At 38.5% G+C, this 21,839-nt stretch overlaps 1 protein-coding gene and 1 pseudogene across 2 annotated transcripts in view; one reads left to right on the forward strand and one right to left on the reverse strand.

Annotated features, from left to right (window-relative positions):
* Positions 1-3,789, forward strand: part of LOC112865760 (small ribosomal subunit protein eS10-like) — a 47,600-nt pseudogene extending 43,811 nt beyond the window's left edge.
* Positions 1-21,839, reverse strand: part of PAK1 (p21 (RAC1) activated kinase 1) — a 158,033-nt gene that overhangs the window by 130,489 nt on the left and 5,705 nt on the right. The gene's annotated exons all lie outside the window — the stretch shown is intronic.

The following is a 21,839-nucleotide window of genomic DNA, read 5'->3' on the forward strand; positions in this document are numbered from 1 at the left end:
TTTTTTTTAAGTTAAAAATAGAATTATCCTACAATCTAGCAATTGCACTACTGGTATTTACTCAAAGAATCCAAAATACTAATTCAAAGGGACAGATGCACCCCAATGTTTATAGCAGCATTATCTACAATAGCCCAACTATGGAAACAGCCCAAGTATCCATCAATTGATGAATGGATAAAGAAGTTGTGAGATACATACATACACACACACACACACACACACACACACAGTGGATATTACTCAGCCATCAAAAAGAATGAAATCTTGTCATTTGCAATGACATAGATGGAGCTAGAGAATATTCTGCTAAGCAAAATAATTCAGTCAGAGAAAGACAAATACCATATGATTTCACTCATATCTGGAATTCAAGAAACAAATAAGCAAAGGGGGAAAAAAGAGTGAGAGGCAAACCAAGAAACAGACTCTTAACTAAGGAGAACAAACTGATGGTTACCAGAAAGGGGGGGGGGGGGATGGGCTAAATAAGCGATAGGGTTTAAGGAGTATACTTGTGATGAACACTAGGTGATGTATGGAAGTGTTGAATCACTATATTGTACACCTGTTACTAATTAATATTACACTGTATGTTGGGCTGCCTGGGTAGCTCAGTCAGTTAAGCATCCAACTTTGTATCAGGTCATGATCTCACGGTTTGGTTTCTGAGTTCGAGCCCCACATTGGGCTCTCTGCTGTCAGCACAAAGCCTGCTTCAGATCCTCTGTCTCCCTTTCTCTCTGCCTCTCTGTGGCTTCCATACTCTCTCTCTTAAAAATAAATAAATATTTTTTAAAACTTTTTAAATATTACACTGTATGTTAACTAACTGGACTTTATTAATTTTTTTAATCTTTATTTATTTTTGGGAGAATGAGAGAGAGACAGAGTGAAGGCAGGGGAGGAACAGAGAGAGAGGGAGACACAGAATCCGAGGCAGGCTCCAGGCTCTGAGCTGTCAGCACAGAGCCCGACGCAGGGCTCAAACCCACGAACTGTGGGATCATGACCTGAGCCAAAGTCGGACACTTAACTGAATGAGGCACCCAGGCGCTCCAACTAACTGGGCTTTAAATAGAAAATTCAAAAAATGTAAAAAAAAAAAAAAAAAAAAAAAAAAGGTTCTATTTCAGTTCTTGTGCTGAGAATAGGAAATACAGATTTGAATCAGACAAGACCTCTACCTTCAAGGAGTTTCCATTCTAGTAAGGTAAACAGACATGGCAATCAGTGATGATTTTTGAGTCATAAAGACGTGGTTTCAAATCCTGGGTCTACCCTTTACTAGCTAAGGCAAGTCATTTCTTTTATCTAAACTCTATATTCCTTATCTGTGAATTGAGGGCAATATCATCAGCCTAACTCAAAGGGTTACTAAGCATTTGGTGAAATAATATATTCAAAGTGCCCAGACTAATATCTAATCTATAGTATATACATGGTTAGTATATATTTACTGAATTAATAGCTTATATGAGAGTATCCTATTTTGGGGGAAAGAAGGAGAGAACCTATCAGCATTATGCTTTCCCATAATCTTGGAACTTCTAAGGAAATGCTGTTTGCTTGATCATGCAAATCTCATGTTCTCCAGCTTATGTGCCTTAGACCAACCAACTCCATCCCAGAATTAAAAACCAGAAAGAGGAACGTGGCAGGTGCCACACAATGACTAGGAATGAAGGAAATAGTTGTCTGGCCTGAACCAAGGTGATAAAGGGAATTTGGCAGTAGAACAAAGCTTAAAAAAAACCAAGACATGAAATCCCACAAATCCATCAGGCTAAAGACTATAAAAGCCTATGTAAATACAAATATCTCAGCAAAGTGGAGCTTGGATGAGAAATTAGGAGCCACAGGGGTTCATGGATCCCTATGGGCCACAGTACTTCTCTCACTTCAAGTAGTCATTCTTCCAATAAAAATATACTACATATTGGGGCACCTGGGTGACTCAGTCAGTTAAGCATCTAGCTCTTGATTTCAGCTCAGGTCATGATCTCATGGTTTATGAGATGGAGCCCTGCATCAGGGTGGGATTCTCTCTTTCCCTCTCTCTCTCTCTCTCAAAATAAATAAATAAATGTTTAATACATATACAAATATATGCATACATATGAGTGTATACACACACACACACACACACACACACACACACACACACACACACATATCTACTGTAGGTCAGGTATTTGGGGCAACCGAGGACTTAGACATGGTCCCAACACTTTGAGACATTTATATTGTCAGAGACTGAGATCACAATGAGAAAAGGTTTCACCACAAAGGTTCTCACATACTGATACTCAGTGGCCTGTAGACAGTGGTGATGAAAAGTAGCACTACTTTTCCCATTTCCATTCTCCCTTCCAAGTTTCCCAGCCACCAAATTTCCTCTACCTCTTCTTCAATCAATTCACCATATGCAATGCCTGCCATTTCTACAGGCCCTTCCCTGGACAGAAGAAAGACAGAGGAAAGAGCCTGACTACGGGCCACTACAGTTTAAAGCAGAAACCTAACCACAAAGCCCATACCTTACCCTGCCTATAGCCTCTGAATCAAACTTTTCAAAATAGTTTTAAAGCTACAGAAGAATGAGTTCTGCTATATCTATTTTAAGTCTTAAAGGAACAGTTCTGAGAAGACAGAATTAAGTCCTCTGAGATCTCACTTACTGAACAGCTATTATGCAACAGGCACCAAATTAAATGCTTTACATACACTAATGTTCTCCACACAGCTCTGTGAGAGAGTTACTATTGTCCCAATTTTACAAAGGAAAAAAAAAAAAAAAAACCTGTGTTCACAGAAACTAAATGACTTGCCCAAAAATCACACAGTTAATAGGTGATGGGGCCAAAATCCATAGGCAAATTAGCCATGTCCACTTTCATCTGCCTTTTTTTCCACTGCATCTCACATTTTTATCCTAATAATAACCCCACGAGGCAGGTAAAAGAGGTATCAGCATTATCCCATCTTACAAATGAGGAAACTCATACTTGAGGAAGTGATATTACTTTCTCACGAACAAGTCAGTAAATGGCAGAGCCATGGTTTGTACCCAGATCTTCTGCCCTCAGATCTATGCTCTTTCCACTACCTGACCTTTCCTCTTACATTTGCCCTGCAGAGGGGTGTAGTGAAATGCACTTAACAGGGAGTCAGAAGTGCTGAGATATAGTCCTGACTCTGTAACTAACTTACTGCGTAATACTGAGTTGTTTTTTCCTTTCCAGTTCTGGCGCCATACACAGCAGCAGCTGAGAAGTTGATGCCCAAGAAGAGCCATCTATGAACTCCTTTTCAAGGAGGGAAAGTGGTGGCCAAGAAGGAAGTCCACATGCCTAAACATCCTGAGCTGGCAGACAAGAATGTGCCCAATCATAACATTATCAAGGCTATGCAGTCTCTCAAATCATAAGGCTACATAAAGGAATAGTTTGCCTGGAGACATTTCCACAAATACCTTATCAACAAGGTTATCCAGTATCTCTGTGAATACCCCTATCTGCCCCCTGAGGTTGTGCCTGCCATTCTGCACCACATCCATCCTGAAACTGTCAGGCCATGGCCCAAAGGTGTGAGGGGAGAGCAACCTGTAAGACTCACATGAGGGGAAGCTGACAGAGACACCTACAGACAAAGCACTGTGCCCCCTGGTGCCAACAAGAAAGGTGAAGTTGGGGCTGGGTCAGCAAGTGAATTCCAGTTTACAGGTGGATTTAGTCATGGATGTGGTCAGCCAGAGATTGTTTTGTGTTGAATAAATCTGTAGCCAGAAAAAAATTGTTTTAAATACTGAGTGAGTTATTTTTTCTTCTCTTGGTCTCAGTTTTCTCATTCATAAAATAAAGGTGTTGAATTCGAAAACTCTTAGGTTGCCCTCCAGCTGGCAATCTGGGTTTTAATTAGTACCAACAAGTCTATGAGAAGAAGGGTCTCTGGTTTCCTTGCCACCCAACAGTAGCTTTCTAATGCAAACAAACAAATATTAATTGTTATAGTATAAAGTTAGAAGTGCTCAGCACCAGAGTAAAAATTGTTCATTCGATTTTATTCCTTCCTTCCTCAAACACCCTAGATGTAAACACAGAAAAGACCACTAATAATCCAATGTTGGCACACCCAATAACTAGCACATCTAATAACATGCCAAGTATGCCTAGGAGTGAAGAGTATGTCCACGGTGGGCCCTTCTTTCCACTGCTGGATCCACAACACTTCTACTCACTAGGTAATCTTATTTCCTAGGTTGGGACATCAGCTCTGCTTCATTTTCAGCAGACCTGCTAATGACTTTAATTAAATCCCATTAGATATAAACAAGTTAAGATAGACTTTCGACTAATAGGGGAAAAATGAAATTTAACCCCAGATATAAATTCTTCCATGGCAGGAGATGGGAAGAGGGCAAGAAGTAGAATACAAGACTAGACAAATTACTTCCCTTAATTTCTTATATAAAGTAAAGGAGAGCGGGGCACCTGGGTGGCTCAGTCAGTTAAGTGTCCGACTGTGGCTCAGGTCATGATCTCAGGGTTTGAGTTCAAGCCCCACATCAGGCTCTGTGCTGACAGCTCAGAGCCTGGAGCCTGCTTTAAATTCTGTGTCTCCCTCTATCTCTCTGTCCCTCCCCCGTTCATACTGTCTCTCTCTCTCTCAAAATTAATACACATAAAAAAAAAAAAAACTAAAGGAAAGAGTCCAAGCCAATCCTGAACACCTTTCCCACTGTAACATAATAGAATTTTATAAATATTCTACATTTAGAAAACATGAAATGTACAAAAAACAAAAAGTAGGACGAAGAGGGCAAAGTGTTACAAATTAAAATGATCTCACAGAAGAAAATAAAAAGGAATCAGTTATTCTGCCAAGGAAAACATAAAATATGTATGGTCACATCACCATTAATACATATTAGTTATAAGAGTGAAAAGAAATCCCTGTATCCCTGTGACAGCCAGAGTAAATAATTCACATAATGCCCTAAGAAAAGACTGCAGAGGCAGAAACCATTGCTCATGAAATTAAATCAGAGCTAATCTAAATATGGTCAAGAATCTGAGACCTGAAACAATTACTGAGAACGAGGTAATTGTCTTAGGAGGAAAGACAGTCCTAAGGGAGTACACTTTCCCTTGTCCTCAGAATAAAGTTCAAAGGCCTTTGGCCAAGTATTTTTGGTAAATATTTACTAATATTTATTTATTTTACTAATATTTATTTATTTCATTAATATTGCTAAATAATTACCTAAGCACTTCCACATACATTCATTCATTTAATTCTTCCAACACTCTAGTAGTTATATTCCTTATTTTACAGGAGTTTGAAGCTCAAAGAAGGGACCAAGATGAGAACCCAATCTCTGACTCCAAGTTCAATGTACTTTCTTTTTGAATGTTTGTTTTTTGTTTTTCTGAGAAAGAGAGAGAAAGTGTGTGTGGGCACAGGGGAGGGGCAGAGAGAGAGGGACAGAGGATCTCAAGCAGGCTCTGCGCTGACAGCTGACAGCAGCAAGCCCCATCCAGGGCTCGAATTCAGACTATGAGATTCTGATCTCAACCGACTCAGCCACGTAGGCATCCCCAATGTACTTTCTATCTCATCCCATTAGAATCTACCTCCTTCACTGCACAGGTCCTTCACACATACGTTATCTAGTTTTATATTTCACAACAACCTTGTGTGGTAGAAATTCAAGATTCCTCATTAACTGACCCCCTACCCACCTCTACAGTTTTGAAACAGATGCTGTTGTCAGCCTACCCAGCATTCATTCTCTACTTTCTCCTTCCTAATAGAGCCCTGATTTTTATCCAGTATTCATCCCTCAGCAGCGTGTGTTACTAAGGCATTTCTCAAATTTTAGTCTGTTGTCAGCATCATAATCACCTGGAGGACTTGTAAAAAAAACAGATTCCTGGCCCCACACCCAGAGTTTTTGATTCAGTGAATCTGGTACATGCCCTGAGTATCTGCATTTTTAACAAGTTCCCAAGTGACCACACTTTGAAAACCACTGTCCTAAAGTAATGCTGACCCCTAGCTCCAAGGAGAGGTCTTGATTCTACATTCAAACCATAGTATTTAAACCATTCTTGACAGCCATTAGTTCAAGAACTCAGCCTTAACCAATTAGTTTCTGGTATGCCTCTGGAAACTCTTGTGGTTCCAGGATGGGCAAGTAGCCTAAGTTGATCCAGTTGGACTAAATAATTTTTTTTCCCATTTTGGGAGATGAAGTCAGTGTCCATCTCTGTCTCTTTCTCTGCCTCTCTCCCTCTCTCTCTCCCTCCCTCCCCTTCCCCTTCCTCTCTATGTATCTCTCTCACCCATTGGTTAACAAAAAAACTTATCTCCTTAACTGTTCCTATCAGCCAATTTATCACCATGATGAAAGCAGCTTGGGGAATACTCACACACACACACACACACACACACACACACACACACACGTGCGCATTTCCCAGACTCCTTTCTAAGGGTGATTTAAGTTTTGCTAATCAGATGCTCCACACTAGATACTGATTTGGAATGAAATTAGATGGGTGGAGAGACTAGACACAGGACATCCCTCTTATTGGAGCAAACTGCGCAGAGGTAGCAGAGTTCTAGATCTAGCAGTTGTAGCAACAGCTTCCTGATTTTGCAGCTTCTAGATTATGGCAAAGACCGTGGCATCCTTAAGAGCTCAGTTCTTCAGTGTGGTTTAAGGAATTTGTTCTTGGAAGTCCAGCCTAGGTCCATTTCTTACTCTCACAAAGGCTCTTTAATCTCTCTAGCACCCTTTAGTAAATCATTTTTCCTTGAACTTGCTAGAGTGGATTCTGTTACTTGCCCCTATTAATAAGAAACCTGACCACTAAACTGCCTTACACTAAAGATAACTTATATTATTTAAAATCATGTTCTCATAACAGCTAACCCTTTCCTTCCTTGTCTTTGCAGCAACTCTTTCCTCAGTCTGGAACGTCCTCTCCTTCAAAATTGTCTCATTTGCAAAAGCTATCTACTTCTTCCATGAAGAGGTTTACATAAAAAGGAGTTAATCACAGAGGAAAGGAAGTAAATAGACTTGACAGAGACTGAGCCCTAAAGAACTAGCAATATGACATCTGGCAGAGAAGGGGCAAGGAGGAAGGAGAGGGGTATTTCATATGTAAAGAACAACATTCACAAAAGCATTAAAGTGCCTCTTGCCACCAAGGACTGACCCCATGAACTCACAACTTCTTAGAGTTGGGATTGATGCCGCAGCATATACTGGTGTTTGCTCAATAAATTAGTATTGAATACAAGTGACTTTTAGAGTCAGTTGTCAGTAATTACTAAGTCTTAATAACTGTATTTTTTTTTTAATGCTATACTAGGAGCCACAAGGAAATTCCCATAGTGAGATCACAGTTTCCTACCCATGAAGATTTTCAATGTAGAGGGAAACAAAGATATCTGAAAAGATCAAGGACACAATATAAATACTATAAAAACAAGTGCAAATTCATATAAACAGGTGTAAAGAAAAAAGATTCAGGTCATTGGAGTATCTAAAAGTAGGTGTTTTTCAGAAAGGATATTCCCCAAGAGAATTCATTAATTTACTAAATATTTATCAAGCATCTACTATGTGCTAAAAAATACTCTAGACACTGAAGATACATACAGGGAAGCAAGTAGACAAAAATCCTTGCTTTCACAAGGCTCGGATTCTAACTGAAGAAGAATTAGCAACAAAGGTTTCAAAGACAGAATTGGAAATTAAAGCACTGGTCATTAGACTCATTTTAGCTTCCTTATGCTGTAATCATAATGATAGACAACACTGATCACTTGTTATGTGCCAGAATCTGCTAAGTGCTTTACAATTATTGCCTCATGTAATCTTAGTAACAAACCTACGAAGCAGGTACTATTATTAGTACCATTTTAAGGATAAGGATACTAAAACTACACAGCTTACTTAACTCTCCCCAGATCACATAAGGAAGTGGCAGGGCCACAAGATTCAAAGTTAGGTCAGTGGCAGAGGTTTTAAATGCTGCATAATAGAGAGGACAAAATTATATTTACATCAGATAGATTTTTGTTAAAATGGGAGGCAAGGAATTATTAATTTGGCATGAGCTTTATCATCTCTGAGGGTTTTTTTTTTCCTTATCCCATAAAATGAAGAATTAGATTCCCTAAACTATGTTCACTTCCAGCTTGTTTCCATGGTTTCAAAAACAATGTGAAATGGTATTCAGGTATCTTGACCATTTGTTAGTGAAAAGGTACTCTGAAGGTCGATCCTATACAGTTCTTATCTACCAGCTGGGACCATGTGCTTCCATGCTTTCATTAAGGAGCACATTAGCATTATATTAATTGGCATAAACAGCTGTAGCACCTCCAGCAGATAGGAGACTGGAAGCACAGAGAACAAAGGGAGAGGCAGGAAAGCAATGATTGGCTGACCTGGATCCGTCTAGGTCAGGTTTGGCATTTGGCCCCTCTGCATTTCTAAGTTCTCATGAATGTGGATGCCCAGGCAGCAGCCCAAAGCCTTCCTCATTTCCATCTCAATCTCCAGGAAGAATTACAATGAGAACAAGAGCTATTGAGGCAGAGAACGGACTCTGAATATTTAAGTACACACTAGGCAGGAACCAGCAAAAGAAAGAGTGAGAGATTTTCCTTCTGGACCTAACAAAGTGTAACAGTCAAACCCTACTCACCTGACATACAAGCTCTGTCCCAAATAGCACCTTTTCAAGAAGCCCTTCCAAACCCTACAATTATTTACTTCTTTCTGTCCCTATGCATTTATTAGGTACCTCCGAAGTACCAGACTCTGAGCTAGGCACCACAGGAATATAATGAATAAAGCATAACTCCCAACATCAGGGAACTGAAGCTAATAGAGAAACAAGTACATACAGTGGGATTCTTACTATCTTGAGTATAACTAATATCAAAAACTGCCATTTAAGTTAACTGATGAGGTACCAAAATTGCCTAGTAAAATTTTTTTAAATGATTGGGACTTCAATTTATCAAACATAAAACAAATTTTTCTAATTCTTAATATTTAACAAAACTTTGTTATAATTGCCTATAAGGTAATACTTATACCAAAGAACATCTGTCACTTCACATTTGGCTTTTAAAACACGTTAAGAGGATCAATTTTGTAAAAATATTCAAGAGCTTCACCAATCTTTCCCAAGGGTCTCTCTTAATCCTTTGTTACTCAAATCATTGTCCTCTGAATCTCCTATTATGTCATTACTCATGTTAATTTTCCCTTCAATTTTAAACTGGTCTAACTCTACCTAATCCTCACTTGTCAATGATTTTTTTGTGTGTATGATTCAAACCATTCTCCAATATTGCCTTATTTCAAATTCATAAAAGTCTTAATGTTTTGCAGAAATGCCAGTTTTCATTTTAGAATCTATTTGCATCATATTGTCAGATGTGAATTACCCACCATTAGAAAGGCACTTACTGAGAAAGGGTAAAGAGGACAGAGCCCAACGGTGAGCAGGGAGGGATGCTTGAGTGGGGATTAATTTTACAAGTGATCAGCTCCAATGGATAACAAATGAACTCCTAATTATAGTGCAAAGGAAACACAGAGTGCTATGGACATTCAAAATGTTTAATAAATATTTGTTAAGTGAACAGATAAGTAAATTATTTTACTCAATCATTCAACAAGTATTTATTGACAGCCTACTACATGCCACACATTGTTCGAGATTCTAAGTATACAGTAAGGAATGAAAAAAAAGTACTACAATGCATTAGTCCATTTAGGCTGCTATAACAGAATACCATAGGCTGGGTGGCTTCCAAAGAACAGAAATTTGTTTCTTACAGTTCTAGAGGCAAGATCAAAGCACCAAAAGATTCAATGTCTGGCGACAATTCTCTTCCTGGTTCATAGATGCCCTCTTCTCACTATGTCCTTGCATAGCATTAGGGGCAAGGGAGCTCTCTGCGATCTCCTTTATAAAAACACTAATCCCATTCATGAGGGTTCCATCCTCATGACCTAATCACCTCCTAGAAGTGTCACCTCCCCAATCATCACATTGGGTATTAAGATTTAACATATAAATTTGAGAGAAACATAAACATTCAGTGTATAGCACACCCTCAGGAATTTATAATCATGAGTGGTTGGATGAGGACTCGAAGACTACATGGAAGACATGGCATCCAAGCTGGATCTTGAAGAATGAAGAGTTTTAATAGCAGAGAGAGAAAAGGAATTCTAGGCTGAGGAAACAGGGTCATATGACATTTCAAAGTGAATGAAACACAGTCTTTTTAGAGAGATGAAATAGGGTCAAGAGAAATGAGGCTGAAGAAGTAGGTGGGGTCAAATTATAAAGTTCCCTGAAAAACAACTTAGTTTACATATTATCTTACAAGCAATGGGGACACAGTGATTGCTTTTGGGCAGAACAGTAACAGGATCAGAAACATTACTCCAGGCAGAATGATGAATGAATGAAAGAGAAAGACTGGTGGCCAAGACACTAGTTATGAGGTAATTAAAAGCCTAGAGAAAAGAAGATTAAGGTGTAAACCAAGCAGAGGAGATAGAAAAATAAAAACAAATTTGAAAAAACTTCAGAAATAAAGCTGCCAAGGCTTAGTAATCCTTGATAATGTGAGCTCACTCATTCAACAAAGATTTACAACACTTATGTTCCACACACTGTATTAGGTGATGAGGTATAATGGTGGATAAAAAAGATATGATCTTTGATTCCATGGAGCTGAAAGTCTAGCCAATAACAAAGAGTCAGATAAGTATAGAATTACAGATCATTACCAATGACATTACAGAAAATAACAAAGTACTGTCAAAGGATAATGGCGGGGGGGGGGGGGGGCGGATCTTCTTTAGACAGGTTCTGGCTCACAATAGCTACTTAATATTTGTTTTCTAAAAGAAGATACAGGGGGGAGAGAGAAACCAGACTTGTGAAGAAGGCAGAATTGGGGAAGAACACACCAGGGGAGAACAGGTATGAAGACCCTGAGGCAGGAAAGACTTTCTCAGGCGGGCTCAGGTGGTTAAGCATCCGACTCTTGGTTTTGGTTCATCATGAGATGATCTCACGGTTCATGAGATCAAGCCCCACATGGGGGTCAGTGCTGACAGAGCGGAGCCTGCTTGGGACCATCTCTATCCCTCTCCTGCATGCTCACGTGCACACATGCACACACTCTCTCTCTCTCAAAATAAATAAATAAACTTAAAAAAAAAAGACATTCTCAAATTTTGCAGAACAGGGGGAAAAGTGCCAATCACTCTAAAGCACAGTCAGTGCAGTGGGCAGTGGCACAAGATAAAGTTAGAAAAACAAAAACAAAGGTCAGGTCTCTCAGAACATTATAAATCATGTTTAAGATTTTATATTTTCTCCCAAATAAAACAAAAAGCTTTTACAGGTTTTAAGCAAAGAGCTCAGTTAAAAGACTACTATAATAGTCTAGGGTAGAGATGGTCGTGGCTTGGATTAGAGAGGTGACAACAGACATGGGGAGAGGTAGATGGACTCAAGAAATACACAGGAAGTAAAATTGACAAGATTGGGGGTGGAGTACGTATGAAGGATAGGAAAGAAGGAAGTATCAGGGGTAAATCTTAAATTTGTGGTTTGAGTAACTAGGTAAACAAAGATGGCACTAAAACAGGGATAACTTAGGGAGTACCAAATTTGTGGGAAAAGATCAAGAATGCAGACTTAGGGGCACCTGGGAGGCTCAGTTGGTTAAGCTTTGACTCTTGATCTTGGCTCAGGTCATGATCTCACAGTTTGTGACACTGAGTCCTGCATCAGTCTCTGCTCAGACAGTGAGAAGTCTGCTTGGGATTCTTTCTCTCTCTCAATCTCTCTCACCCCTCTCTCTCTGCCCCTCGTCCCCACACGTGCACACACACTCTCTCTCTCTCTCTCTCAAAATAAATAAACTTAAAAAAAAAAAAAGAATGCATTTTTAGAGCATATTAAGTAGAAAATGTTGTAAGATCTCAAAGTGGAAATATCCAGTGGATAAGAGGATATACAGGTCTAGAGTTAAGGACAGAGGTTAGGCTAGAGCTATCTGGGAAAATATGGGAGTTATCAGCATATATACAGTATTCAAAGGCAGGACAATGAATGAGATCAAGCAGAAAGAGAGTATGATGTAAGAGGAGGAGAGGATCTTACCCTTGAGGAATTTCAACATTTAAAATCAAGATAGGGGCACCTGAGTGGCTCAGTCAGTCAAGCATCAGACTCTTGATTTTGACTCAGGTCATGATCTCACAGTTGGTGAGATCGACCTCCGCAAAGGGCTCTAGCTGACAACAAGGAGCCTCCTTGGGATTCTCTCTCTCCCTCCCTCTCTTTGCACCTCCCCAACTCATGCATGTGCACATGTGCATGCACATGCTTTCTCTGAAAATAAACTTTAAAATCAAAATAGAAAAAAGGCAACAAATAAACTAAGGAATGATCAGAGGTAGGAGGCAAAGAAAGTTATATCATAGAAGGCAAAAGAATATCTTTTTAAAGGCTTTTATAAGTTTATGTATTTTGAGTGAGACAAAATACATGTATTATGTATTTTGAGTGAGAGACAGAGAGAGACCACATGTGTGCGCATGCTTATACACACACACACGAGTGGGGGAGGGGCAGAGAGGAAGAGAGAAAATCCCAAACAGGCTCCCATGCTCAGCTCAGTGTGGAGCCTGATGCGGGGCTCCATCCCACAACTGTGAGATCATGACCTGAGCCGAAATCAAGAGTTAGTTGCTTAAATGAATGAGCCACCCAGGTGCCCTGGCAAAGGAATATTTTAAAGAGAGAGTAATCAAAAAGGCAAATATACAGAGAGGTTCAGTAAGTTGACAATGAAAAGGAAATTCCATGGCTGTTAATATCACAAAAACAGACATCCAGGCATTAAGATCCCCTTGTTGAAAGCACACACTGATACCTATAAAGTGATCATGCAAAACAAACAAACAAAGATAAACCTGAATCTGAATTACCCTCCAAATACTAAATTACACATAATATTATATAGGACCAAGGAGCTTGTTAAAGCATAACAGGGAAATGCAAAATCCAGACAGTAGGAAACTCTACAGAACAATGTGGTTTCTTCAACAAATAAGCTGAAAGGGGTTAAAAAAGAGATTGAGAGGAACCTTAGAGAGTAAAAGAAGACAGAAAAGACCTATCAACAAATCTCTCAAAGTAGCCCTCATTTGGATTCTGCTTCCAACTGTTAAAGAAGAAAAAAAGTATGACATTTGAATCACAACTGAGTATTTTTATGATAGTAAGGGATTACTGGGTATTTGTATGCCACTATGGTTTTTGGTTTTTGGTTTGTTTTTTTTTTTTAAGTAGATTTGGCACAATAGGGGTTATTATGGGTCTTAGTAAGTGTGGTTGTGATGCGGTGGTGAGGGTAGAAGTAGACTGGAGTAAGCTTTCAAGTAAATAGGAGGTAAGGCACTGGAAACAGAAGCTGTAAACAGCTATTTAAAGAAAACTGGCTTTGAAGGAGAACAAAGACAGGGTTTAGCTGCAGGCTGACATGAGATTTCAGGAGCTCTTTTATTTTGGTAGGGAAGGGGGAAATTGTTTTCATTTAAATAGAACATCTGAATGCTGCTTATAACTCAGCAGAAAGCAAAATGTAAAGATTCAGTGAAGTGAGGTTTCTAAGAGAGGACCATAGGAAGGAATCTAAAAGTATGTGAAGGAGAATCACTTCCTTCATTGTAAAGGAAGGTGCAAAGGCAAAAATGGGTGCAAATCCAAGTAGATCCTTAGATTCAGTAGTAGGAATATGAAATTTCTATTTTATGTGTGATACAGGAAGCAAAGTGAGGTAGGAGGATGGGGGTGGGCGGGGAGGAGAAACCCAGAGGAAAACATGGCAGGTGGAGAGTGAAGGGAGAACTGAAGATAACCCTGAAGAAAAACAGCTATTTTCAGAGCTAAAAAACAGGGGTAAAAAAACAAAAAACAAAAAACAGGTTTTTGGAAATGGGAAATGAGTCCACTGAATAGACCAACTCCCGAAGAAATCATTAAAAGAAAGACTGTGGTGGTATTTTCAGCTTGCAAATATTAAGTCCTGTCAAGAGCACATTAGGTCTTTATATCCCTTTACCCAGTAATCCTACCTATGGGAATTTATTCCAAAATATATATATATATATATATATATTTAATGTTTATTTATTTGTTTGAGACAGAGAGAGACAGAGCATGAATGGGGGAGGGGCAGAGAGAGAGGGAGACACAGAATCGGAAGCAGGCTCCAGGCTCTGAGCCATCAGCCCAGAGCCTGATGCGGGGCTCGAACTCACGAACCGTGAGATCGTGACCTGAGCTGAAGTCGGACGCTCAACTGACTGAGCCACCTAGGCGCCCCCCCAAAAAAAAATATTTTAAAGGAGAAAGCTATATGTAGTGTTACAGATAAAATTACAGTGTGATTTACAACATGAAAAGAAAACCTAAGTGATTATGAGTTTTATGTGTCAATTTGGCTACACTATAGTACCCAGTTACTTGATTAAATCTAACTACTAATCTAGGTATTGCTGTGAAGGTATTCTGTAGATGTATTAAACATCTACAGTCAGTTGACATTAAATAAAGGAGATCATTCTTCCTAATCTAAGGGTAGGCTTCATACAATCAGTTGAAAGGCCTCAAGAGCAAAACTGAGGTTTCCTGGAGAAAAAAGAATTCTACTGGTTCTATTTCTCTGGCAGAACACTGACTGACACAATGATTTTAGGCAAATCATGGAATATCAGGTAATAATTTTATAGTGAGCACTAAGAAATTACATGGGGAAATGTTTATAGATCAAGGAAAAAGGGGGGCACCTGGCTGGCTCAGTCGGTAGAGCATCGGACTGTTGATCCCAGGGTCATGTAGTCTACTTAAAAAACAACAACAACAACAACAACAAAAACCCATAAACAACAAACTGAGGTCTACATTGTGATTACAACTATGTAAATGTGTATGTTTACATGTAAGAAAAAAGGAAACAAAAGTGGTTATTCATTAGAATAATGGAATCCTGGCTAAATTTTAAACATATGAATAGTGTTACAAAATAGTTTGTGAAATAGAGCTCTGTTATTTTTTAAACACTTTTTAAGTTTTTTAAAATGTTTATTTTTGAAAGAGAGAGAGTACACATGCTGTGAGCGGTGGCAGGCGAGCAGAGAAAAAGGGAAACAGAGGATCCGAAGCAGGCTCTGTGCTGTCAGCGCGCGGGTCTGGCACTCACAAACTATGAGATCATGATCTGAGCCGAAGTCGGACGCTTAACTGAGCCGACTGAGTCCGACTGAGCCACCCAGGTGCCCTTGTTATTTTTAATGGAAGAAAGTTAGTAACGTTATTGTTAAGCCTTATTAAAACTACATAACACTTTAAAGAAACTCCTGATAATCTAAAAGGAAACTGCCAATTTTGAAATGTCGCCTTGGATAGTACTAAAAAGAATGGACCCTCTGGAAGGCAAATATACTTACAAAGGCCTCAATCCAATGCCATTTTTCAGTAACATAGAATTCTTCAACTCAAATGAAATGAAGTCCCAGAATGACAAAGTAGGCAGTGATCAGTTTGATCAGCTTAAGAATTTCCCACATCCTTAACCAGCTAGCATTAGGGCATGCATTCAACTTTGACTCAGATCAGAGATGTTTGTACTGAGCAGCTAAATATTTAGCACTCCAGGGTTCTTCTTTCCTTCCCTCTCCAACACCAGGCACTGAAAGGATTCTTGTATGCTTGTTGAACTTGAGAAACAAACAAATGCTCTAAGTAAAGAAGTCATGACTCGGTTTGATGTTGGCTCCACGTTCATTCTTTCAATCAAAAAATATTAAGTGGCTACTATATGCTAGGAACTGTGAATACAATGGCGAGCAAGAAAAGATAATTTTTATTTTATTTATTATTTTTTTTTAATTTTTTTTTTTTAATTTTTTTTTTTTAAGGTTTATTTTATTTTTGAGACAGAGACAGACAGAGCATGAACGGGGGAGTGTCAGAGAGAGGGAGACACAGAATGTGAAACAGGCTCCAGGCTCTGAGCAGTCAGTACAGAGCCCGACTTGGGGCTCGAACTCACGGACCGCGAGATCGTGACCTGAGCCGAAGTCGGACGCTTAACCAACTAAGCCACCCAGCCGCCCCGATAATTTTTATTTTAAAGAAAAGGGCGCCATTTTAAAACTTATTCTCTTTAGGGTGCCATGCCTTAAAAAGAAATAATTCTCTGGAGCTTAAGGTCTATTAGGACAGATAGATATTAATCAAATAATGCCACCGTGTAGTGGGTAAGAGTATAGTTCTATGTAAACAAATAATGATACAAATGCTAAAATGTTTAAGGATGAAGTGCACTGGCATCTGAAACTTATTTGGAATTGCTTCAAAATAAGATGGATTGATGAATGGATTAAGGGATGGATAGATAATGAAATACAGCAAAACATTACAGAATCTAAATGAGTATATGGGTGCTCACTGCACATACTTCCCTCTTAATATTTTATTATAATTTTTAAACATACAAAAAAGTTGAAAGAAGTATACCATCAAATAGTTTCAAGAGTAAGCCTACAGAAAAGATTTTTTTTTTTAATGAAAATTTCAATCTTTGACCAAGAGTTCTACTTAGATATTATAGATACCAAGAGGCAGTCTAAAAACCACTTACATTAATCAATTTATCCATCAGTACTTATTTGCTTGTTTGTTTTAGCAGACAGCGATAGAGAACACTCTAAACTCAAAATACTATGCCAAAAGTGCTGGCACTATACAGGTGGAGAGTGGCCCTCAGGCACTAATTGTCTCTGTCTATAAAATCAGATTTAAAAATCCCTTCTCAATCTCTCGGGATTAAACAGGATATCACATAGGGTAGCAATTTGAAAGGTCTCTTCCTATCACCCCAACTCTATCAAGTACCATTCACTCTTGTGCACCAGTCATAATGGCTTTTTTTTTTAGTTCCTATGTTGAACTTAAACCAGTGCTAATAGAAATATAATACAAGCCATTAACGTGAGCCACATATGTAATCTTAATTTTTCTAGTAGCTATGTTTTTAAAAGCTAGCAAAACAGGTGAAATTAATTTGAAAATCTATTTTAACCCAATTAATCTAAAATACTAACATTTTATTATATAATAAATAGTGAGTTGTATTCAATTCTTTTTTAAGTACTAAATCTTCAAAATCTGGTATGTATTTCATACCTACAGCACATCTGTATTTGAACCAGCCACATTTCAAGTGTTCAGTAGCCATACTCTCTAGTAGTTAACATCTTGAGCATCATAGCTCTAAACTTTTACCTACTTTCAGGGTCTTTGTGCATTTAAAATGTTCCCTCTGCCTGATATGCTCTACATCTGGTTCTCCGAATGGCTAATAACTACTTATATTGTATATCTCAGTTTAAAAGCATCATCTCCTCATTGAAGCCCTCCCCTTCATCACTCCAAAATTCTCTACGTTAGTCCTTTATCTCTTTTGTAGGACTTACCAAAACCTGCAACTATTTATTTGTATGTTTAATGCTTTTCTCTGTATTCCCCTGTGGAATGTAAGCTTTATAAGAGTAATGAGAAGGATCATTTCTATATTATTTATGATTGTACCCCAAGTATTAATCACAAGGCTTGGCACATAGGAAGCAACCAATAAATATTTGTAGACCAATGTAGGAATTGATAAATAGATACACTGTAGAGACATACTGAGTTTTTATGCACGTGAAAGTGTGTGTGTTTTGCCCCTACTCTACAAGCCCACAAATAAGAATACGTTCAGCAGCCATTCCCAACTAGCCTGGGACAGAACTGTCAAGACAATTCTCTGACAAGAGTTAGTGGGTAGAAACAACATGATTTTGGGAAAGAGAACAAGCTGTAAATAGCTTTACCATTCTCTAAGGAACTAGGAATTTTTTAGAAATCAAGAGAAAATGAAGGAAGTGCCACTGCAAGCAACACCCAAATGATCAGGAGCCAACACTAGATTTGGAGATTGCAAATTTCCAAACTCATGGCCATGTTATCATAGATAAGCCATTACCTTCTTTCCACCTGTAAAAATAAGATGCCTTAAAGATAGAATGAAATGAGATTGTATATGAAAGTGTTTTGAAAATAGTGATATCTAAATACATATAAATTGTCTCTAGGCTGCTCAGAAAATTTGGAGTTTCAAAGGTCTATCATTATGAATTTTTCTCCTTTGCTTATCTGGTTTCTTGTTTTAAGTTACTTTGCAGATTTGGGGCACCTGGGTGGCTCAGTCAGTTAAGCGTCCAACTTCGGCTCAGGTCATGATCTCGCGGTCTGTGAGTTCGAGCCCCGCATCGGGCTCTGTTGCTGACAGCTCAGAGCCTGGAGCCTGTTTCAGATTCTGTGACTCCCTCTCTCTCTGACCCTCCCCAGTTCATGTTCTGTCTCTCTCTGTCTCAAAAATAAACAAACGTTAAAAAAATTTTTTTAAGTTACTTTGCAAATTATATATAGATAACTTTTTTTTTAATGTTCATTTATTTTGAGAGAGAGAGAAAGGGAGGGACAGAGAGAGAGGGAGAGAGAGAATCCCAAGCAGAGCCAGATGCAGGGCTCGATCCCACAAACTATGAGATCATGACCTGAGCCAAAATCAAGAGTCAGACACTTAACTGACTGAGCCACCCAGGCACACCAATAATTTCTTAAACTAATCAAGCAAAATCTATCCTGATACCAAATAAAAATCTGACTCAGCACTGATCAGATGACTCCAAATGGGAAAATAATCTTAAATGGAAGAAAATGTTATAAAATAGTAATTCTCCAACAGGTGTTGGGGAGGGGGGTAGTGGCTAAAAGTCCTTCCACTATACGAGGTCCTTCTGCAGCCATTCCCCACCATTGAGAATTGTTTCCATACTAAAACACTGTCACTGATGGATTATGTCTTAGAGTATTACAGAAGAAAAGTGAGGACAGAAGAGAAAGAGTAAAGGTAAAAAAAATCACTGTCATACAATATTTGAGCTGGGGAAGTTAGCCTAAGATTTAATGCATCCATAAAACAGCTCAGGAAAACTGAGGCTCTGCGTGGTTAAGTGACTTGCCATGGTCATAGAGTAATAATCATAAAAATGTCTCCAAATCCCAGTTTGATCTATCTGCTCCTAAATTTTCTCATCTGTAAAATGAGTATAAAACAGCATTTCTCTTATAGGATTATTTTGAAGAGTAAAGTAAAAATCAAATGTAAAGTGTTCGGTACCTTGAAAGTCCTTGGTAAGAGGTCAGTTGTAATGAGGCTGTTGATGTTCATACGTTCCTGATCTCATTTATCCCCAGTGAACAATGAGGCTGGGGGAAGCAGGTGGCTGGGAAGCAGGGAGATCACCAACCCAAACTCATGTTTTAAGAAGATTAAAAGAAAATAAATGATATTACTGGTTACATTTCCACAATAAAACTGATAGGTTTGTTGGTTTGGGTTTTTTTGGGGTTTTTTTTTTTTGTTTGTTTTTGTTTTCTGGGTTTTTTTTCATTTATTCTTCTGTATTCTGGAGTCAAAAGGACCTGGCTTCAAATCATAGCTGTGATGCTGTACAGTCCAGGCAATTCAGTTAACCTCTGTTTCCTATTCTATAAAATGGAGATAAAACAATTACAGTCCTAGCTAGCTAATCCACATACTTGTTGAAAGAATAAAGTGAGATAATATTAGTGACAATACTTTATACACTATACAAGAGGCCCTTCATCATCTAGGCCTTGTCTTTCTCTCTGCTTTTATGGCTCCCTACCTTGCACCCCATCCTGTAAATGTACTAAAATATTTAGGGATACCCAAACATACTCTCAAGACTTGAACACTCACACTGCTCTCTTTCAAGAAGCTTGTTCCTCTCTCCTCTCTTCCTACTCCTCCCCAACTGTGCTTGGTTAACCCCTGTTCATCTCTCAGAACACAACTTAGCTGTCATTTCCGTTAAGAAGCTTGCCAGGCATGGGGCACCTGGGTGGCTCAGTCAGTTGAGATTCTGACTTCTGATTTCAGCTGGGTCACAATCTCATGGCTCATGAGTTCAAGCCCCACGTCAAGCTCTACGCTGACAGAATTGAATCTGCTTAAGATTCTGTGTCTCTCTCTCTGCCCCTCCCCTGCTCACACAAAAAAACTCTTCTCTCTCTCCCTCTCTCTCTCAAAAATAAACATTAAAAAAAAGAAGAAGAAGAAGCCTTGCCAGGCCACCCCCATTTCAGGTAGAGAAGATGCCTTTCCTCTGTCTTCACATAGCATATGTCTCCACATGCCATTTTTGTCTCAATATAATTATCTATGGACATGTCTGTTTCTCAACTATAAACTTAAGGGTAGGGACCAGGTATTATTCATCTACTCCTTCAGAGCCCCTGACAATGCCTTGATGCTCAATATGTGTCTAGCAAATGAACCTTAAATAACAATTAAAACATTAATTTTCTTATAGGAGTTACCAAAGACTTTATACAAAATATTACAATATAAAGCAATACTTCTCAACCTTGGCTGCATATCAGAATCACCTTAAACCTTCAAAAATAGAGATTCCAAGAGATTTTAATTAAGCAGACTTTAGAGCCCAGGCAACTGTTCTGTTTTTTTTGTTTTTTTGTTTTTTTTTACATCTTCACAAGTATTTCAAATGAATAACCAAAATTAAAAACCACTGCTATAAATAATTGAGGTCATTAAGTTACAACAATTCTACCTAACACCCTACAATTCATTTTTACATACATTATTTTTTTAACCCAGTATACCTAAGATACAGTGTTATATTAGTTTCAGGTGTACAACATTCATTTTCACATGTATTATTAACTGAGTTTTCACAACTCTGTGAGTTAAGTATTATTTCTATTTTCCAAACTAAGAAACATATTTAAATAAATGTCCAAATAGGTCTTTGCCTAACTTCAAATTTAGTGCTCTCCCTCCTACATCTATCTCCTTCCCTAGAAAGTGATAATATTGCAGCAACATACAAAGTACATGGAGACAAGGGTTCAAATGAAAAAGACATTAATCCCAGCTTTGAGGGAATCAGTGAGAGAATAAGGAAAACTGGGCCTTGAAGATACAGGCAGGGAGATGAAGGTTGAAGTCATATATATTGTGTCACTGTCATTTGTCACCTCAAAAGATTCAAACAGCAGATTCTGTAAAGGAGAAAAATGTTCTTGCCAGCCTCACTTGGTACTTACACAGTCTGAAAGGGACATGAGAGAGGGCTGAAAGTAGAAAATGGAATAAGAAAGTCCCATAAACAAGAATGAACTTCCCAATGCTGCATGCAGATTACCTCACCCTGACTCCATGAATAAGGGCCAAGATATAAGGGGCTTGTTATAACTAAAACTTAAATCAATTTTAGGGAATTAATACCAAACAAAATCGTATTAATGAGGGATCAATGAACTTCTGGTTCTTTCTAGACTTATCACACTATTGTTAGAGAGGGGATAATCTGGAGGATCCTAGCATGTAGATCATTTCCCCATCTCAAAGACTGGGAGGATAGAGTGGTGGAAGAAGTTACTTGTGAAAGATAAAGCTTAATGCAGGAGCAGAAAAATGTATGACATTATGTTAATAAACTTATGATGGCAAAGGGAAATGAATATTCAGACACAGGTGACACAGAATGCTGGATAAAGTCCTAATTTCTCAGCTTCAGTAGGGAAGTGTTATCTTATAAGTCTGCA

Source organism: Puma concolor, chromosome D1 (genome assembly GCF_028749965.1).
Source record: "Puma concolor isolate L17-30 chromosome D1, mPumCon1.1.hap2, whole genome shotgun sequence".
NCBI lineage: Eukaryota > Metazoa > Chordata > Mammalia > Carnivora > Felidae > Puma > Puma concolor.